We start from the raw sequence: 21,008 nt of genomic DNA, 5'->3' as shown, positions 1-21,008 counted from the left end.
GATAATGAAGTTCGCCTTAAAGATATTCTTCACTAACATCAAGTCACTACGTGCAGTCTCAAAGGTAACAAACGCTCACGACCTTACAGCGTGTATTTAACGCCAACCTGATTTGAATCCTCATAGTGGCGCTACTAGCGCCGCTCTTATGCGATTCATACGATATCTGAACAGACATCATCTTTCATTTCGTTTATGTCGCACAACTTGGTGTCGCGATTTTTTTAGTCAGTGTGTATCTACAGGCGCATTTCGGTTATGAAGTCATTGTACTTAACATTTCATGCGACTAATTATGAGTCAGAAAATTAATAAAACTGATTATCGTACAATAATGAAAGTGATGGAAGCTACAAACCACAGCACAGTAACCTTCTAAAAACCATGTAGTCGTATGACAATCAACCTGAAGTCTACCGGCCAGCCGGAGTGGCCGAGCGGTTCTAGGCGCTACAGTCCGGAACCGCGCGACCGCTACGGTCGCAGGTTCGAATCCTGCCTCGGGCATGGATGTGTGTGATGTCATTAGGTTAGTTAGGTTTAAGTAGTTCTAAGTTATAGGGGACTGATGACCCCACATGTTAAGTCCCATAGTGCTCAGAGCCATTTGAAGTCTACCTGACAGAATTCCTATTACGTATTAATCGCATTTCAGATTCGACGTGGGTTGACTCAGTGTTTTCACATAATTAAGATCTTGACCAAAATATTTATCTCGTAGCAGAAAGCCAAATCTCTACAGAAGAATGTATTTTTATTGACGAATTGGCAGTATTTGTGATCATTTTTCTTCGCGCTGATCTGGAAACCGTCAGTGATGGAGACTGACAAAATTAACATTTACCATCACTCGAGAGTTTGCAGAAAAAAATGAACCTTGTCAGGCCTATAGAGAAAATACTATCTTCATCAACTTTCCTTTATTTACTTATCTTTTTAATATTTTTTTCTGTAACCGTGGACGGATATTTCCACACCATGATCTACATTTTACTCTGCAGTTCATGGTGATGGACACAAGTCTCATTTACGGCTGATATTCCGTTGAGAACCGTCTTTTTCAAAATGTTTTAAGTCTGATTTCGGCATTTCCAAATGTTTCTGTTTATGTTTGTCGGTCAGCTGACGTGGAACCCGTCAAGGACAAAGCTCGCTGATTAGTGATTCATGTACAGTTGCAAATGTTGAACCGTGGCGAATGTTCAGCTCATGCGACATATCGTTAATTCCTGTACGACGGTCCTGTGTCTCGATGATAGTATCCTTTTCCGAAGTAGCTGGCCTATCGGAACGCTATACCTCGCAGACAGGTGCATGTCCTTTCTTGATGCGATTCATCTGCTCCGAAATTTTCGTTCACTAGCACAGCTATAACCGTACTGCAATGGTATTCAGGAAGTAACCTCCGCAGATTTAACGCCTTTAGAGAACAGAAAACGAATCACCCTCCTCATTTCTTCCTTTATGAATACGTAATATAAGAACTGAAATTAAAATGCTCTCAAATCACTACGAATAGTGTTGTTTACTGAAGTAAGGCAGCTAACGCATTGCAAGGACAGTGAGGCTAAAGCTTTTATTTGTTGAGCCAATGCTGTCAACATATGGAGAAAAAAAGATGTAGCCCTTCCTTATTGTCTTTCACTCTTATACTAGAACTATTCGAAAAGTAAGTTCCGATTGATCGTGAAATGGAAACCACTGTGAAAATCAGAAATGTTTTATCTGCAACAGTTAGCTACAGCTTCCAGCCTCTGCTCTACATAGTCGCCACTCCGACTTAGATATCTGTCGTAGACTTGTAACAACTTTCCAATACCCTCATAATAGAAGGTAGCCACCTGTACTTCCACCCAACTCTCTACGCTCATGTGTAGCTTGTTGTCTGTGCGAAAATGTTGCCTTCGTGGCCAGTAGTTAATGTGAGCAGAGGTGAGACACAGAGGGAGCCAATTACGGGCTCTAGTGCGGGTGATCAAACACTTCCCATCGAAAACGCTGCAGGAGCATTTTCATTGCCCCTGCAGACTGCGACCGAGTATTGTCACGAAGTGGGAACCGTACGACACTTCTGTAATGTGGGCTGCCTAGCATCAGGCGAAATTTCTCGCCAGGACCTCATACCTGGCGGGATACACTATTTTCTACGCACCTTTATGTGCTCACCATACGCTCAGAACTGAAGAGAGCGAAGTGATTCAACCGACAGGCATACTAGACACACTGTCGAATATATATATGCAAAGCTTTATTAGATTTTGAAAGTGGTTTCCATTTCTTGACCAATCGGAACATACTTCCCGAATATCCCTCGTATACACAATGCTCCTTCCCCCATGAACCATGGACCTTGCCGTTGGTGGGGAGGCTTGCGTGCCTCAGCGATACAGATGGCCGTACCGTAGGTGCAACCACAACGGAGGGGTATCTGTTGAGAGGCCAGACAAACATGTGGTTCCTGAAGAGGGGCAGCAGCCTTTTCAGTAGTTGCAGGGGCAACAGTCTGGATGATTGACTGATCTGGCCTTGTAACATTAACCAAAACGGCCTTGCTGTGCTGGTACTGCGAACGGCTGAAAGCAAGGGGAAACTACAGCCGTAATTTTTCCCGAGGACATGCAGCTTTACTGTATGATTAAATGATGATGGCGTCCTCTTGGGTAAAATATTCCGGAGGTAAAATAGTCCCCCATTCGGATCTCCGGGCGGGGACTACTCAAGAGGACGTCTTTATCAGGAGAAAGAAACCTGGCAATCTACGGATCGGAGCGTGGAATGTCAGATCCCTTAATCCTGCAGGTAGGTTAGAAAATTTAAAAAGGGAAATGGATAGGTTAAAGTTAGATATAGTGGGAATTAGTGAAGTTCGGTGGCAGGAGGAACAAGACTTTTGGTCAGGTGATTACAGGGTTATAAATACAAAATCAAATAGAGGTAATGCAGGAGTAGGTTTAATAATGAATAAAAAAATAGGAGTGCGGGTTAGCTACTACAAACAGCATAGTGAACGCATTATTGTGGCCAAGATAGACACAAAGCCCATGCCTACTACAGTAGTACAAGTTTATATGCCAACTAGCTCTGCAGATGATGAAGAAATTGATGAAATGTATGACGAGATAAAAGAAATTATTCAGGTAGTGAAGGGAGACGAAAATTTAATAGTCATGGGTGACTGGAATTCGTCAGTAGGAAAAGGGAGAGAAGGAAACGTAGTAGGTGAATATGGATTGGGGGGAAGAAATGAAAGAGGAAGCCGCCTTGTAGAATTTTGCACAGAGCATAACTTAATCATAGCTAACACTTGGTTCAAGAATAATAAAAGAAGGTTGTATACCTGGAAGAATCCTGGAGATACTAATAGGTATCAGATAGATTATATAATGGTAAGACAGAGATTTAGGAACCAGGTTTTAAATTGTAAGACATTTCCAGGGGCAGATGTGGATTCTGACCACAATCTATTGGTTATGAACTGCAGATTGAAACTGAAGAAACTGCAAAAAGGTGGGAATTTAAGGAGATGGGACCTGGATAAACTGAAAGAACCAGAGCTTGTAGAGAGTTTCAGGGAGAGCATAAGGGAACAATTGACAGGAATGGGGGAAAGAAATACAGTAGAAGAAGAATGGGTAGCTCTGAGGGATGAAGTAGTGAAGGCAGCAGAGGATCAAGTAGGTAAAAAGACGAGGGCTAATAGAAATCCTTGGGTAACAGAAGAAATATTGAATTTAATTGATGAAAGGAGAAAATACAAAAATGCAGTAAATGAAGCAGGCAAAAGGGAATACAAACGTCTCAAAAATGAGATCGACAGAAAGTGCAAAATGGCTAAGCAGGGATGGCTAGAGGACAAATGTAAGGATGTAGAGGCTTGTCTCACTAGGGGTAAGATAGATACTGCCTACAGGAAAATTAAAGAGACCTTTGGAGAGAAGAGAACCACTTGTATGAATATCAAGAGCTCAGATGGCAACCCAGTTCTAAGCAAAGAAGGGAAGGCAGAAAGGTGGAAGGAGTATATAGAGGGTTTATACAAGGGTGATGTACTTGAGGACAATATTATGGAAATGGAAGAGGATGTAGATGAAGATGAAATGGGAGATAAGATACTGCGTGAAGAGTTTGACAGAGCACTGAAAGACCTGAGTCGAAACAAGGCCCCGGGAGTAGACAACATTCCATTAGAACTACTGATGGCCTTGGGAGAGCCAGTCATGACAAAACTCTACCATCTGGTGAGCAAGATGTATGAGACAGGCGAAATACCCACAGACTTCAAGAAGAATATAATAATTCCAATCCCAAAGAAGGCAGGTGTTGACAGATGTGAAAATTACCGAACTATCAGTTTAATAAGTCACAGCTGCAAAATACTAACGCGAATTCTTTACAGACGAATGGAAAAACTGGTAGAAGCGGACCTCGGGGAAGATCAGTTTGGATTCCGTAGAAATGTTGGAACACGAGAGGCAATACTAACCTTACGACTTATCTTAGAAGAAAGATTAAGAAAAGGCAAACCTACATTTCTAGCATTTGTAGACTTAGAGAAAGCTTTTGACAACGTTAACTGGAATACTCTCTTTCAAATTCTGAAGGTGGCAGGGGTAAAATACAGGGAGCGAAAGGCTATTTACAATTTGTACAGAAACCAGATGGCAGTTATAAGAGTCGAGGGGCATGAAAGGGAAACAGTGGTTGGGAAAGGAGTGAGACAGGGTTGTAGCCTCTCCCCGATGTTATTCAATCTGTATATTGAGCAAGCAGTAAAGGAAACAAAAGAAAAATTCGGAGTAGGTATTAAAATTCATGGAGAAGAAGTAAAAACTTTGAGGTTCGCCGATGACATTGTAATTCTGTCAGAGACAGCAAAGGACTTGGAAGAGCAGTTGAACGGAATGGACAGTGTCTTGAAAGGAGGATATAAGATGAATATCAACAAAAGCAAAAGGAGGATAATGGAATGTAGTCAAATTAAATCGGGTGATGCTGAGGGGATTAGATTAGGAAATGAGACACTTAAAGTAGTAAAGGAGTTTTGCTATTTAGGGAGTAAAATAACTGATGATGGTCGAAGTAGAGAGGATATAAAATGTAGACTGGCAATGGCAAGGAAATCGTTTCTGAAGAAGAGAAATTTGTTAACATCGAGTATTGATTTAAGTGTCAGGAAGTCGTTTCTAAAAATATTTGTATGGAGTGTAGCCATGTATGGAAGTGAAACATGGACGATAACCAGTTTGGACAAGAAGAGAATAGAAGCTTTCGAAATGTGGTGCTACAGAAGAATGCTGAAGATAAGGTGGGTATATCACGTAACTAATGAGGAGGTATTGAGTAGGATTGGGGAGAAGAGAAGTTTGTGGCACAACTTGACTAGAAGAAGGGATCGGTTGGTAGGACATGTTTTAAGGCATCAAGGGATCACAAATTTAGCATTGGAGGGCAGCGTGGAGGGTAAAAATCGTAGAGGGAGACCAAGAGATCAATACACTAAGCAGATTCAGAAGGATGTAGGTTGCAGTAGGTACTGGGAGATGAAGAAGCTTGCACAGGATAGAGTAACATGGAGAGCTGCATCAAACCAGTCTCAGGACTGAAGACTACAACAACAACAACAACACAATGCTCTGCAGAACTTAACAACGAGCCAGATAAAGTAACATTACATATTGTCTAGACGGTGGAAATGAACGAAAGTGCGGCAGCATGTTGCCAGAGGTCTCACCAGGCGTGCACAGAAAGCTGGATGCCACACTGCGCGAGGTCAGTCTGAGTATAGCGCCAAGTGGAGCTGGCAGCTGCACATGTGGCACTTGAAGGAAGGATAAAAGGAAGCATGTGTAAATCAGCGAGCAGTTACATTGCACTGTGGTGATGTTCTTTATTATAACATGGCCTGGAGATAACGTTTGTATGTCTTCAAACGCGGAAGAATCATCGGAAAACTGGAAGAAAGACGAAGTGTGACGAGTGTAGCCCAGGAGTTTGGTATTGCTAACAAGGGAACCTCCCCATCGCACTCCCCTCAGATTTAGTTATAAGTTGGCATAGTGGATAGGCCTTGAAAAACTGAACACAGATCAATCGACAAAACAGGAAGAAGTTGTGTGGAACTATGAAAAAACTAAGCAAAATATACAAACTGAGTAGTCCATGTGCAAGATAAGAAACATCTAGGAGAGTCCGAGTTCAGGAGCGCCGTGGTCCCGTGGTTAGCGTGAGCAACTGAGGAACGAGAGGTTCTTGGTTCAAATCTTCGCTAGAGTGAAAAGTTTACTTTCTTTACTTTTGCAAAGTTATGATCTGTCCGTTCGTTCATTGACGTCTCTGTTCAGTGTAATAAGTTTAGTGTCTGTGTTTTGCGACCGCACCGCAAAACCGTGCGATTAGTAGCCGAAAGGACGCGCCTGTCCAATGGAAACCGAAAACATTTGATTGCAAGGTCATAGGTCAACCGATTCCTGCACAGGAAAACACGTCTGATATATTCTATACGACACTGGTGACGGCATGTGCGTCACATGACAGGAATATGTTGTCGACCCACCTAACTTGTACACTTGGTGAATGGGTACAAAGATTCTTCTGCCTTGGCCAATTTAGGTTTTCTTGTGGATGTGATAATCACTCCCAAAAAAGTGTGAAAAGATAAGAGTTTGTCACATAAACTGCAACAAATGAATGCAACAGTTTCACAGTCGCACAGTTTTGTCTGTGCTCTGTCAAAACATATGTTTTTAACGTTTTGAAATTTTTCCGTGTGTAGACCGTCAAATCCTGCATATGTCCAAGCAAATCTGAACATGTCCTGGAATTTTGGAGAGCAAAGTTGATTATGAGTGCCTGAACTTTGATAATTGTCTGAAAATAAAAAATTAAAATGTTCTCCCCAGGGAAGACTTGAACCAAGGACGTATCGTACCGCAGCTGCACATGCTAACCACGGGACCACGGCGCTCATGGGTTTACAACTACCTGGATGTTGCATATCTTGCACATGGACTACTCAGTTTGTATATTTTGCTTATTTTTTCATAGTTCCACACAACTTCTTCCTGTTTTCTCGATTGATCTGTGTTCAGTTTTTCAAGGCCTATCCACTGTACCAACTTATAACTAATTCTGAGGGGGGTGCGATGGGGAGGTTCCCTTGTAAGAACATGGGAGCGCTCCAAACCACACTCGCTGCTGCCCAAAGGAGAGGGTGTGGTCGACCACTTTTAATTACTGCAGCAGATGACCGCTACATTGTCTAACAGGCAAGAAGAGACCCACATCCAACATCGGGTGCAATTGAAAGCACATCCAACAGGATTCAAAATCACGCTCCACGGCGGCACGACGACTTCAGGATGGTGGTCTCGTTCCTCGACGATCAGTACGTTCTGTTCTGCTGAGACCCACACACTCGTGGCACCGTTTGTGATGGTGCCAAGAGCGCACGGACTTAGCCTTCTGGGAGTGGGGTCGCGTGCTCTTCTCCGTTGACAGCACATGAACAGTGATTCAGTAAATACCCTCACATCTACTGTACCGAGATACATTGTCGAGCATGATCGTTTTAGCAATCCAGGCATTATTGTGTGATGAGGCGTAATGTTGCATGGGCGTACTGACCTCCAAGCATTCCCACATGATAAACTAACTGTTCAGTTTTATTCTGACACTGTATTCCTTCCCCATGTGCGTCTACTCAGGAATCCGGCCCTGACTTCATTTTTATGGACGGCAACGGCGACAGCATCCAGTAGCGCCAAGTGGGGGTCTTGGAATGAAAGGATACTCGGCCAGTGGACCGCCCGTCCTGTTCCTCCGACTTAAATCCTGTCGAGTAATTGTGGGATTCGTTGGGGGAACATACTGCAGCACATTCCAAGTGTACCAACGATCACACACAGTTGTCATTCGCGATCGTAGAGGGGTTGAAGACCTCATTGCAAGAACTCCTTTACCAACCTTGTAGCTAGCATCGAAGCACGTATGAGAACATGTACTGCCGTCATGGTATCACCCAGTCTATTGAGAATCATGTCCCATCTTTTGTAACGTTCAAGGGAGTATCATAAATAGCAGTGACTTTAGCATAATTATTGTCTTTGAATAAAAGAGTCATTTCTATTAGTCTCATTTTGTCTTTCCTTCAGTATGCCTTAGCAGTTCTTTCTATATAATCTGTTTTGTCGAAGTTTCATTGAACTATGTTATTTGGCACTGATACGTATCACGAAATTAATTTACTTCCTACGTTTTGTACAACTACGTAACATTTTTTTTTCACGCAACATCCAATTTGTTTCAAGATAACTAGTTTTGCCCAACAATGTATTTCACTACCATTGGTACACTCAAACTGCGACAGAAGGACGCTGTGTCCTGTGACTGACTCCACGTTCCATTGTTGGTGGCACCAGCAGGGATACGTTTGGGTCAAAACTGTTTAGGCCATAGGCTAGCAGTCCCCGTGACAAATTGGCTCGAACCCCACAAATATTCAAAAGACAAAGAAGTATCTTTGATAATGTGGTTTTGTTACCTTTATAATCGTAAAGCTGCGATCCATAAATCTGAATTTTTGGGTATACTGCTAATAATGAAGTCGGAACACACATGTCCAACGATGCATCTTTCAGATTCTGTGAACCGGACAAAGTGTCCATTTGGTTGGCAAAACAATTAGTACCTTAAGAAGAACAATTTAAGGAATTTAGGCAGGAAGAAATGAATTAAATTCCGCGAAAATCCGAATGTATGTGTGTGTGTGTGTGTGTGTGTGTGTGTGTGTGTGTGTGTGAGTGTGTATATAAATTTATATGTGTGCTTGGTGTCTGGGTTATAAGCACAGATATTCTCACTGATGATTGAGGACAACGTGCTGAACAACATTTTCTTTATTTGCAGATTAGTAATTATAGGTATTAGGGGTAGTATGTTTTTAGGTTGGTTAGCACCCCCCAATACATGAGGCAAGAACAAGCCCTTCATGCTTCCTTTCTCCTGGATAGCGGGGTTGAGGGTCTGAAGTGTGGAGGTCTGGGCGCAAAACGGCCAGTCTATACTAACAGGCATAGCCCATTTAGTGGTCCAGTTACGACCGCGCGGAAAACATCAAGTTGTAAATTATGTCACATGTTTGTGAGAAGACCGTTAGAAGCAGAGGGAGAAACAGAACACACGGCAGTCGGTACATGTTAAGGTACCAATGATCACAATATTTACACTTATACCCCTAAGACCCTTTACATAGCTTCCAACGTTATTCATTACGCTGGGAAGTAATATCTCCAAAGTTTTTATGTGAAAGCTCTTGAGGCTTTTTTAAATAAATCAAACATGAGTAACATTCTACGTCTTTCTTGTTCATGTCAACATATTTGCAGTCCTCTGCAGCTAGAGAGCTCCGAATTGTTGCGCATAACATGTTTATAACGTAACTACAAGTGCGTCGGTGGTTGAGAAATAGACACATAGAGCAGCCTCTCCTTCAGCACGCCAATACCTGACCACACACGAGCGCCGCGACGTCTGCAACAACGCGGTGCCTTCAGTTCACTGTCATCGATCATTCTCCTTACAGTCCCTACCTGGTCCTCTGATTTTCATCTGTTTCCAAAACTTAAAGAATACCTTCGAGGACTTCACTCTGACAATGATTGAGCGATGCAAGCAGAGGTGACACTGTGGTTTCGTCAACAAAGTGAAACATTCTCCAGTGACGATATCAACAAACAAGTAGATCATTGTGAGAAATGTGTTTGCTGCCAGGGCGCTGTGTTGAGAAATAGATATGTAGATATGAAAAATAAAGGTGTAGAAAGTTAGCAACATTTGTTTTATATAATAAGCAGTAGGAGATTTGACATAAAAAAGTGTGGAGTCATTACTTTTCAGCAAGCTCTCGTAAGTCGCCTAGTGGATAACGTAGGAAGTTGCATGAGTCTTTTCGGTGATGATGATATTATATATATAGACGTAGCAACGTTACAAAATTATATCGCAATGCATGAAGATCTCAAGAAAAAAAATGGTTCAAATGGCTCTGAGCACTATGGGACTTAACATCTATGGTCATCAGTCCCCTATAACTTAGAACTACTTAAACCTAACTAACCTAAGAACAGCACACAACACCCAGTCATCACGAGGCAGGCAAAATCTCTGACCCCGCCGGGAATCGAACCCGGGTACCCGGGTGCGGGAAGCGAGAACGCTACCGCACGACCACGAGCTGCGGGCAAGATCTCAAGAGGATGAACACTTGGTGCCGGGATTGGCGTTAACATGAACAAATGTAAAGTATTCCGCATAATTACGCATGTGTTGTTGTTGTGGTCTTCAGTCCTGAGACTAGTTTGATGCAGCTCTCCATGCTACTCTATTCTGTACAAGCTTCTTCATCTCCCAGTACTTACTGCAATATACATCCTTCTGAATGTGCTTAGTGTATTCATCTCTTGGTCTCCCTCTACGATTTTTACCCTCCACGCTGCCCTCCAGTACTAAATTGGTGATCCCTTGATGCCTCAAAACATGTCCTACCAACCGATCCCTTCTTCTAGTCAAGTTGTGCCACAAACTCCTCCCCAATTCTATTCAATATCTCCTCATTAGTTATGTGATCTACCAATTTAGTCTTCAGCTCTTCAGCATTCTTCTGTAGCACCACATTTCGAAAGCTTCTATTTTCTTCTTGTCTAAACTATTTATCGTCCCTGTTTCACTACACTCCATACAAATACTTTCCTCCTGCCACCAAACTTCACTAATTCCCACTATGTCTAACTTTAACCTATCCATTTCCCTTTTTAAATTTTCTAACCTACCTGCCCGATTAAGGGATCTGACATTCCACGCTCCGATCCGTAGAACGCAATCTTTCTTTCTCCTGATAACGACGTTCTCCTTAGTAGGGCCGATTGAAGAACAAATGCTGGAAACAGCCACATCACTAAAATACCTACGACGATCCGTGCGTATAGGACCACAAAGAACGAATCTGTGGAAAGGGAGATGCCAGAAAGAGATTCATGGAAGGAATCCTCAGGAAGCTTATTCCACCCATAAACCCCTCGTCAGTCCAATACCTCAATATTGCTCGCCAGCGAGGAATCTGTACCAGATACACTTGATAGACATGATCCGAAGAAGAAGAGCGCGTTTTGTTACAGTCTCATTTAGTTTTCTGGCGAGAGCGACCGAGCGATTCTAGGCGCTACAGTCTGGAACCGCGCGACCGATATGGTCGCAGGTTCGAATCTTGGCTCGGGCATGTGTGTGATGTCCTTAGGTTAGTTAGGTTTAAGTAATTCTAAGTTCTGGGGGACTGATGACCTCAGAAGTTAAGACCCATCTTGCTCAGAGCCATTTGAATCTTTTTTTCATTTAGTTTGCGTGAAGCGTTACAGAGATGCTTAGTCAACGCTTAGTCGGTGCAAGAGACGCGTAATACATCACGGGGTTATTTATTGTGAATATTCCGAGAGCGTACGTTCCTCTTACATGCATACCGAGAGAAGACCATGAACGTAATATAAGGGAGATTCGAGCTCACACGGAAGCGAGCCAATCGCAGCTGGAATGGGAAAGGGGGTAGCTGTAGCAAAGGAGGGTGTAAAAAGGTTGTGTGGGGAGGGGAAGAAAACACTGCAATCCTTGTCGTAACGCGGAAATCGATCGATTTATCTTACATCCCGAAAAGGTCATGGTCATTGGCTTTCCGGCGAAGGGTGATAGGATTTCCGAAGTGGCTTGTAAGCCTTCGCATGCTGCCGTGGTTAAGGCATACTGCGCATGGCAGAACGGCACTATCCGAAACCGACTCCGAGGCAACTGTAGTACACCACAGGCCATAGATGGCAGGCGATATTACAGTGCCTGTTTATTCTGATTACGATACAAAGTTCCTTTGGACATGCATGCCTGTCCAAAGGAACAGGCATTGTGGTGACTATAGCCGTTAAGAAATACGTTAAATGTATTCGCAGTTGCGAATAAGGACAACCATAAACTGTAGAATAGAATGACGACATATTGAAGTTTTGGTCTGGCCGTGAGTCGCGCACGGATAGCCGAATGGTAAGGCGCCCGCTCGCGATAAGCAGGAAATTCGCTTTCGAGTCCTGGTCCGACACAAATTATCACTATCGTCTATCCATTGTACACCTGATGGTTGTCACTATTCGCGAATGCGAATAAATTTAATGAATAATACATGACAGGTGTGGAAGAATGTGCGGAGATGGTACATGGGGACAGATGTGCAACTTTTGAGGAGCTGTCCACCGATATAAAACTAGGAGCAACCAATAGTGTCTTCTCAACGACTGTGCAGCAAACGTTGCTTCGTTGGGCCTCCGCAGCAGGGGCCTAGTTCATGCTCTCATGCTGAATGCTGACTATCGGCGGCGAAAGTTGGAATTCACACGGCATTACCGCAACAGAACGTCCAATGTGTAGAGACGGGCGGCCTTTTCACATGAATGTTATACTCTTTCGGACCGTTGGCCGTTGGCGTGTAGGGCGTGAAACGTCTGAAAGCAAACACGGAGGGTGCATTATGGCCTGAGGAATAGTTTCGTGGCATTCCCTATGTGGTCTCATCATTCTGGGAGGCACAATCGGTAAACACAAATATGCATCCAGCCTTGGGACCACGTCCACCGCTAAGGGCGGCTTGTTTTTCCTCTACACTATGGCATCCACCAGCAGGACAATGAAAAATGTTGCACGGCTCGCAGTGTACGTGCGTGGTTCGAAGGGCAGCATGATGACTTTACGGTAGCGCCTTCCACATCTACCGGATTAAAACCCAGTCGCGATACTGTGGGACCACTTCGATCGGACTGTTCACGCCTTGAATCCTCAACCGAGTAAGTTACTGCAGCTGGTCACGGCACCTGAGTCGGCATCCTCGACATCCCTGTGGGTACCTTCCATAACCTCATCTCTTCCGACACGTCTCGCAACGGTCCATGCTGTGGTCACATTAATATGACTGGAAGAGCAGATTAAATTGTCAGGTGTGTCCCAAAAGAGTGACCGTTCCCTGTGATTGGCGTGTGTGGCATTCCATTAGGAAGAGAAATCCTGCTGAACGGTTGCGACTGCATTATGAATTGGCTGTATGTCGATTTCTGCGAGAGCTGGCGGTCGCGGTGCGGTGCGTCACACCTTCCGCGGCGATATGCAGGAGGACGTCGGCGTCGTCGGCGTCTGCTGGCTGGCCGCTGCGGACTGCGGCGCTGGTGTCGCCCTGCCGGCCGGCCCTCCGCGGTCTCCCGAGGCTTCGCCGGCAGCCGTACCAGACCACAACACGGCCGCGGCCGTGGCTGCCGCTCTGTCGATCGCCTGCGCTCCCAAGGCGCCGATATGTTCCCCGCCGCTTACCAGCGATACGAGACCGTTGCCTCCACGTACCACGATCACTTCGGCGATATACGTAAATACGACGAATTCTTTTGTAGAAGAAATATGCTTTCTTTCAGGGTGCTAGTTCTGTAAATTTCGCAGGAGACCTTCTGGGAAGTTTTGAAGGTAGGAGACAAGGTACAGGCGGAAGTACAGTTGTGAGGACGGGTCGTGAGTAGTACTTGGGTAGTTCAGATGGTAGTTCAGCTTGTTTTGTCAGAGGCTTAGCTACCCTCTCAATTAAAAAAAGTGAGTGAACGGATCAACGAAGAGTCTGAACGAGTGTCATCGATCGTCCGCTCCGATCGAATTCAACGAACAGTATAGAACAAAATAAATAAATAAATAAATAAAGGTGGTAGAACCCTTGGCCGCGAAAGGCAAGTCGGTTCGGCACACAGTATTAATCCACCAGGAAGTTTCAAATAACCAGAAGTTTGAAAAGTAGGAAAATTTCAACCAGAACAACTATTCCATAAAATGTTTCTGCAATCTATACCTTATCATGTAAAATATTGCTAATTTTCGTACACTAGATCAAGCTATATATCGTTCCTTCCGTCACGACTTCACCGCTATCACTTCGGCCACGGACAGAATTCATAAACTCCGCAAGTCGTTCTCAAACGTGACGTGTAAGCGTTCGTGGACGAGGAGCTGGTCGAGTTTTTCGACGTCACAGCGTGGAATTTCACTTTCCACTACATTGCGAAGGTTCAAAATGGTTCAAATGGCTCTGAGCACTATGGGTCCTAACATCGGAGGTCATCAGTCCCCTAGAACTTACAACTACATAAACCTAACTAATCCAAGGACATCACACACATCAATGCCCGAGGCAGGAATCGAACCTGCGACCGTAGCAGTAGCGTGGTTCCGAACTGAAGCGCCTAGAACCGCTCTGTCACCGCGGCCGACCATTGCGAAAGGTGTATGGAGGAATCTACCAAGTCGAATTTTTGTCTCGTCGGGACGAACGTGGCCAACGAATGCTGCATTGGTTTTGCGTCCTAAGCAGAACTTAAGAGACGCTGTTTAGGGCTTTTCTGTCTGCATTGGAGCACGCATTTTGTGTTTTTTGTGTTATAGCTTACGTGCTATGAAAGTACGATGAATCAAACCATCATCACATTGAGGATCTCTCGAAATATGTCGTTTTTATTACGCATTGCTGTAAGGGGCGATCACAAACTTTCCGTAGTACAACTCCAGGACGAGTCTGTAAGCATCAGCTAGTAGGAAATGGGTCAGTGTGGCAATCCTGTCTCTCCGACGTGTGTACTGTAAATGGCGACATTATTAAAGAATGTATTAAAACCGGTCTACCGTGATATTATTCTTCTCTTGGCTGCCGAAGAACAAACCGGGGACCACGTCTGTCGACACGTGGAATTCTGCGTGGCAAGAGGTTGGTAACGAAAAAAATGGCTCTGAGCACTATGGGACTCAACTGCTGTGGTCATCAGTCCCCTAGAACTTAGAACTACTTAAACCTAACTAACCTAAGGACATCACACACAGCCATGCCCGAGGCAGGATTCGAACCTGCGACCGTAGCAGTCGCACGGTTCCGGACTGCGCGCCTAGAACCGCGAGACCACCGCGGCCGGCTAAACGAGGTTGGTAACGTTCGTCCCCTAGTCGCAAATATCATATAGTAGAACTAGAGCTCTCTCCCTATGCGATTATCATGCTTTCGTTCCCTTAAAAAAGACTTTGAAGTTACGTGCTTCATCTCGCAGCAGGACACGGTGTGTTACCAAACAGGTATGTTCAACGTGGTGCATAGGAGGGATGATTTCCTCAATTACAGCAATTTTGCCTTATCGGCACACTAATTATGGACTGCACGGCCATGGAACGTAAACTTTTGGATCGCCCCTTATGTAATATGATTGGGGGAGCTATATAACGGTAGCTAAAAGCTTCTTTTATTTGCTACTTTTCGTGTTATAGCCTGTGTGCTATGAAAGTGAGCCGTTTCAATGTTATGGCGCATCCATCTGTCAAAAGTGCATCGTTTCTCGTTTGCTACATTTAAATATCAAAAAATGACAACTACACTTACTGTCTTTAGTCATTTACTCGGGAGGACGACGGTTCAAATCCGTGTGCGGACAAGCAGATTTAGGTTCGCAGTAATTTTCCTAAATCGCTCCTGGTAAATGCCGTTACGTATACTTTGGAAGGGCACAGCATATTCTCTTCTCGATCCTTGAAACTGCCAATGTTTGTGCTCCGTCTCTAATGACTTCTAAACTGATCTTAATTCTACGACTTCTGGTCAGGTGAATACAGGGTTATAAACACAAAATGAAATAGGGGTAATGCTGAAGTAGGTTTAATAGTGAATAAGAAAATAGGATTGCGGGTAAGCTACTATGAAAAGCACAGGAGCGCATTATTGTAGCCAAGATAGATACAAAGTCAACACCGACCATAGTACTACAAAATCATGTGCTAAATACCAGATTCTAAATTGTAAAATATTTCCAGTGGAAGATGAACTGCAGATTAAAACTAAAGAAATTAATGAGATGGCACCAGGATAAGTTGAAAGATCCAGAGGTTGTTGAGAATTTTCTCAGTTTCTATTAATAAACGGTTGACTAAAAAAAAGCGGAAAGGAATACAGTAGAAGATGAGTGGGTAGCCTTAAGAGATGAGATAGATAAGGTAACACAGGCTCAAGTGGCTAAAAAGCCAAGACCTAGTAGAAACCCTTGGATAACGCAAGGGATACGGAATTGAATTAATGAAAGGATGAAATTTTAAAATGCAGCAAATGAAGCATCAAAGGGAATACAAACGTTTCAAAAATAAGAGTGCTAAGCAGGAATGGTTAGAGATCAAATATAAGTATCTAGAAGCATATTTCACTAGGGTAAAGACAGATAGCACCTACAGGAAAATTAAAGAGGCCTTTGGAGAAAATAGAGACACATGTATGAATACCTTCAGGTGGAAAAGCAGTCCTAAGAAAAGAAGGGAAAGCTGGAATCTGGAATTAGTATACAAAGGGTGTATACAAAGACATGAAATTAAATACAATGTTATAGAAATAGAAGAGAACTTAAACGAAGATGAGAGGGGAGAAATGATACTGCGAGAAGAATTTGACAGAGCTGTGAAAGAGCTAAGTCTAAACAAGGCTCTGGGAGCAGACAACATTCCATGAGCCCATGAGAACTACTGACAGCCTTGGGAGAGCCAGCAATTACAAAATTCTTCCATTTGTTGTGTAAGATGTATGAGACAAGCGAAATACCCTCATACTTCAAGAAGAATATTATGATTCTACTTCAAAAGAAAGCAAATGCGGTCAGGTGTGAATAATGACGAATTAGCAAAAGAGAAATGATGGTTGCAAAATAATAACACGAATTCATTATAGAAGAATGGAAAAACTGATAGAAGCCGACCTCGAGGAAGATGAGTTGGATTTCGGAGGAATGAAGGAAAACGCGATGCAGTACTGACCGTTCGACTTATCTTAGAAGATAGGTTAAGGAAAGGCAAAACTACACTTATAGCATTTCTAGACTTAGAGAATCAGTTGGACAGTGTTGACCGGAGTACTATCTTCGAAATTCTGAATGTAGCAAGAGTAAAATACAAGGAGCTAAAGGCTATTTACAATTTATACAAGACGGTAGTTATCAGGGTCGAGGGGCATGAAAGAGAAGCAGTGGTTGAAATGGAAGTGTGACCAGATTATAGCCTGTCGCCAGTGGTATTTAATCTCTACTCTTAGCAAGTAGTAAAGGAAACAAAAAGAAATTGTAGTGGAAATTAAGTTTCAGTGAGAAGAAATAAAAACTTTGAGGTTTTCCGAACACATAATTTTGGCAGAAAGAGCAAAGGACTTGGAAGAGCATTTGAATGGAATGGGCACTGTCTTGAAAGCAGGAAGTAAGATGAACATCGACAAAAGCAAACTAATGTTGATGGAGTGTAGACGAATTAAACTAGATGATGCTGAGGGAATTAAATTAGGAAACATGACACTGAAAGTAATAGGTGAGTTTTGTTTGTTTGTTTGTGTATCAACATAACTGATGCTGGCAGAATTAGAGATGATACAAAATGTAGACAGGAAAAGGCAAGGTAAGCGTTCCTCAACACGAGAAATTAGTTAACATCGAACATAGATTTTAATGTTAGGAAGACGTGGACGATAAACAGTTTGCTCAAGAGGAGAATAGAAGTTTCCGAAATGTGGTGTTACAGAGGAATGCTGATGTTTAGGTGGTAGATCACGTAAATAATGAAGAGGTACTAAATATAAGTGACAGGAAAAAAAATTGTGGCAGAACCTGATTAGAAGAAGGGATCCGTTGATAGGACATATCCTGAGTTACAAACGGATCACGTAATTTGTACTGGGGTTGCTCGGGGGGGGGGGGGGGGGGTGGAACTGTAGAGTGAGTCCAAGAGACGCATATAGTAAGCAGATTCCGAAGGACATAAGTTACAGTAGCTATACGCAGACGAAGAGGCTCCCGCTGGATAAAGTAGCATAGAGAGGGGGTGAGGAGTAAAAATTGTAGTGAGACCAAGAGATGAATACAGCAATCAGGTTCTGAAGGATGCAAGTTACAGTAGCTATTCGCAGACGAAAAGACTTGCTCAGGGTATTGTATCACGGAGAGCTGCAACAAATTTGTCTTCGAAAAGAAGACCACAACACAGTCAATGACATAAAAAAAATGAATGTTTAGATAGAACAAGAGATTTTACACCTTTCTCCTCTGTTTGAAGTGTACCTCCTTTGGCTAGTTTTAAATATTAGCAGACATAGTCAATTGTTGGAAGCATCTGCTTCGATTACATTGCATTTTAAAGTAGCTGTCAGCTTACTCTCCAACACTTACAGTATGAGGCGCTGGGGAAAGATTTTTGTAATGTCTGCTAATATTTAAAAGTAACGAAAGGAGATATAACTCGAAGAGGGAAGTAACGTTGTAAAAGTTCCTATGCTACGTAATCATTCATTTACTTGGTACCTTCAACTAGATGTTACAAAAAGAAAGGTATTCAAAGGTGCTTTGCCGTTTCGTGTATGATACCCTCGCGGGGAGCGTCACACAGAGATGTGGTCTGTCAAGTACTGGTACAAAGGTTACCTAGACGACAGCTCATGTCAATGTGGTCAGAAAAAAAACAGAAAATAGTAGCTGTGTTATAAGGGTTTACTTAATTTCGTCATAAAACAGCAAACATCGGTAGCTGACGCTTGGCTAGACGGCCCCTACTTACACAGGTCATTCTGGACTTCCAAGAAAATACATGAAGCATTATCACTATGAAAAAAAAGGGCACCAAAGCAGTTGTTCGCTAACTAGCAGTGGAGTCGGTAGCTGCAACCGGCTACAGTTGATTTCTGTGTTCACGCCATATGTTTGTGGAACGCCCCATACGTGCGATAGCAGACACGTGACGCGAGCGTCTTCTATTTTCGACGTCTGTGTCTTTCTCCCGTATGTCTGCCAGAGTTCTGGCTTTGTTATGTTCACATTCATTTCAATTTTGCGTTCTGAACGATTAATATTCCATGTGGAATCTCATGTTAGTGGGGGCGATGTTTTTTGCAGTCCGAGCAGTGTGCTGTTTTCCATGGCAATCACATTTTAGTTAGTAGAAAATAATCTCCCTACTTCAGGACATGGGATAGTTTCTTCCTTCTCAGGGAGTTTCTTGGCCACTGAGCTGAATACTAAACTGGCGACAATACTCCATGACGCGAAGCTGTGACGAAATATGTCACATCCGTCTCACAGGTCGGGGTATGCTGTCAAATCGTTCTACTAATCAGAAGACATGAAATTACAGTTTACTGATGCTGCATGACACTGTTTAGGTTTAGTTCCAGCTCAAATAATCTAGCTGAAATAATCTCTCGAATTCGCAAGCACAAGCAATACTAAGAACTCCGAATGCCCCTCTAAAAAATGTGCCCCGCAAACACTATCGCGGTTTCCTATGCAAAGAAGTCCTCTGAATGCATAAAAAGTTCTCGGTTTACTTGCCGCTTGAAATTTGGATAACATCCCAAGCTTTCGATGACTACCTCCGTCATCTTCGTCAGGGGTAAAACTGACGCGGCAAGTAAACTGAGAACTTTTTATGCAAGGACTCCGTCGCGAAAGATTTCGTACTCATAAAAGTTCTCTGAATATTTGCTCCAGTTTAGAATTGAGGGCTCTGGTCTTAGTACAGAGACTAAGCAGTACTTTCACTCCTGCCATTTATACCTGCTTAGCTTGAAGATGGGCCATGACCCAAACTAGTAGCACAGTGCAACATAAAAGACAGCTGGAGGTTCTCATCATGAATTTCAACCACTGACTACACTAGTTGAGTCCCTCCCCCTGGGAACTTTAGAAAAAGCTACGTGACGCTAAACATTCTATCTTGCCCGCTTGTTCCCTATGGTGTCCCGCCATATTGGATAATGAAAACTGGGCAATAAATTTACACCTGGAACACTTCGAATGGCCCCACTGAAGTACTTAGCATATTGATAAAGATTTAAATTTACAGTAAGTTTCATGTTGTAGGGGGCTATACGTTTACTGAGACCCGATTGATTGCGAAGCGACAACCACAGTGAAATTCAAAAATGTCTTATTTGCAACTGTTAGCTACACCTTGCAGCCACTTCTCTAGAACGTCACCGCTACGACCTAGTTACTTATCGTAGCATTGTATCAACTTGCCAATATTCAATTACAGAAGGCAGCCACCTGTTCTTTTCACCAATTCTCTACGCTGGTCTGCAGCACGTTGTCTGTGTGTACATTGTCTTCATGGTATGTGAGATAAGAAGAACCTCAGAAGGAGCCAAATCTGGGTTGTATGGTGGGTGATCAAACACTTCCCACCGAAAACGCTGCAGAAACGTCTCCGTTGCCCCTGCAGTATGCGGCCAAGAATTGTCATGAAGAAGGAAACGCATGACAGCTTCGTTACGTGAAGTTGCTTGAAACGAGGTGAAATCTCTCAGCAGGCTCTCATACTTGGCGGGAGACGATGTTTTCTAGGATCTTAACGTGCTCACTACGAGCTTACAAATCGAAATAGCGAAGCGACGCGATCGACGGGCATACAACAGACACTGCCCAACAGGTCTGTGTAAAGTTTCATGTTGTAGGGGGCTATCCGTTTACTGAGACCCGATCGATTGCGAAGTGACACCCACAGTGCAGTTCTCATTTTACTTTGGTTTCCATTTCACAACCACTCGGAAATTAATAAACTAATCGCCCTCCTTGTTTATCTACTCGTGAAATAAACATCTTAAACATTTGATTAAAAAAAAAAGAGCTAAGTTACCTCAACGTGGTCCATATAAATTGTGATCCTCGGAAACATTCCCATCCACACAAATTACCGCCATATGTTTGGCTTTATTGCCAGCCACTGTTTCCTGGCATTGTTGGTAGCATCACACCTCCTGGCTAGAAGTGTTCAAATGGACGATACCGAACTACAGTGGAAGTGAACACTGCTCTCCTGCCTTTGCATTTCACAAAGAAAGAGGTTAACAGGAAAATGAATAGACGGGACCTCTCGATGCGTTGTTTTTTGAGTAAGCG

This window comes from Schistocerca nitens, chromosome 4 (assembly GCF_023898315.1).
Source record: "Schistocerca nitens isolate TAMUIC-IGC-003100 chromosome 4, iqSchNite1.1, whole genome shotgun sequence".
NCBI classification, from domain to species: domain Eukaryota; kingdom Metazoa; phylum Arthropoda; class Insecta; order Orthoptera; family Acrididae; genus Schistocerca; species Schistocerca nitens.
The sequence above is the reverse complement of the archived record's forward strand: the minus strand, read 5'-3'. Positions refer to the sequence as shown.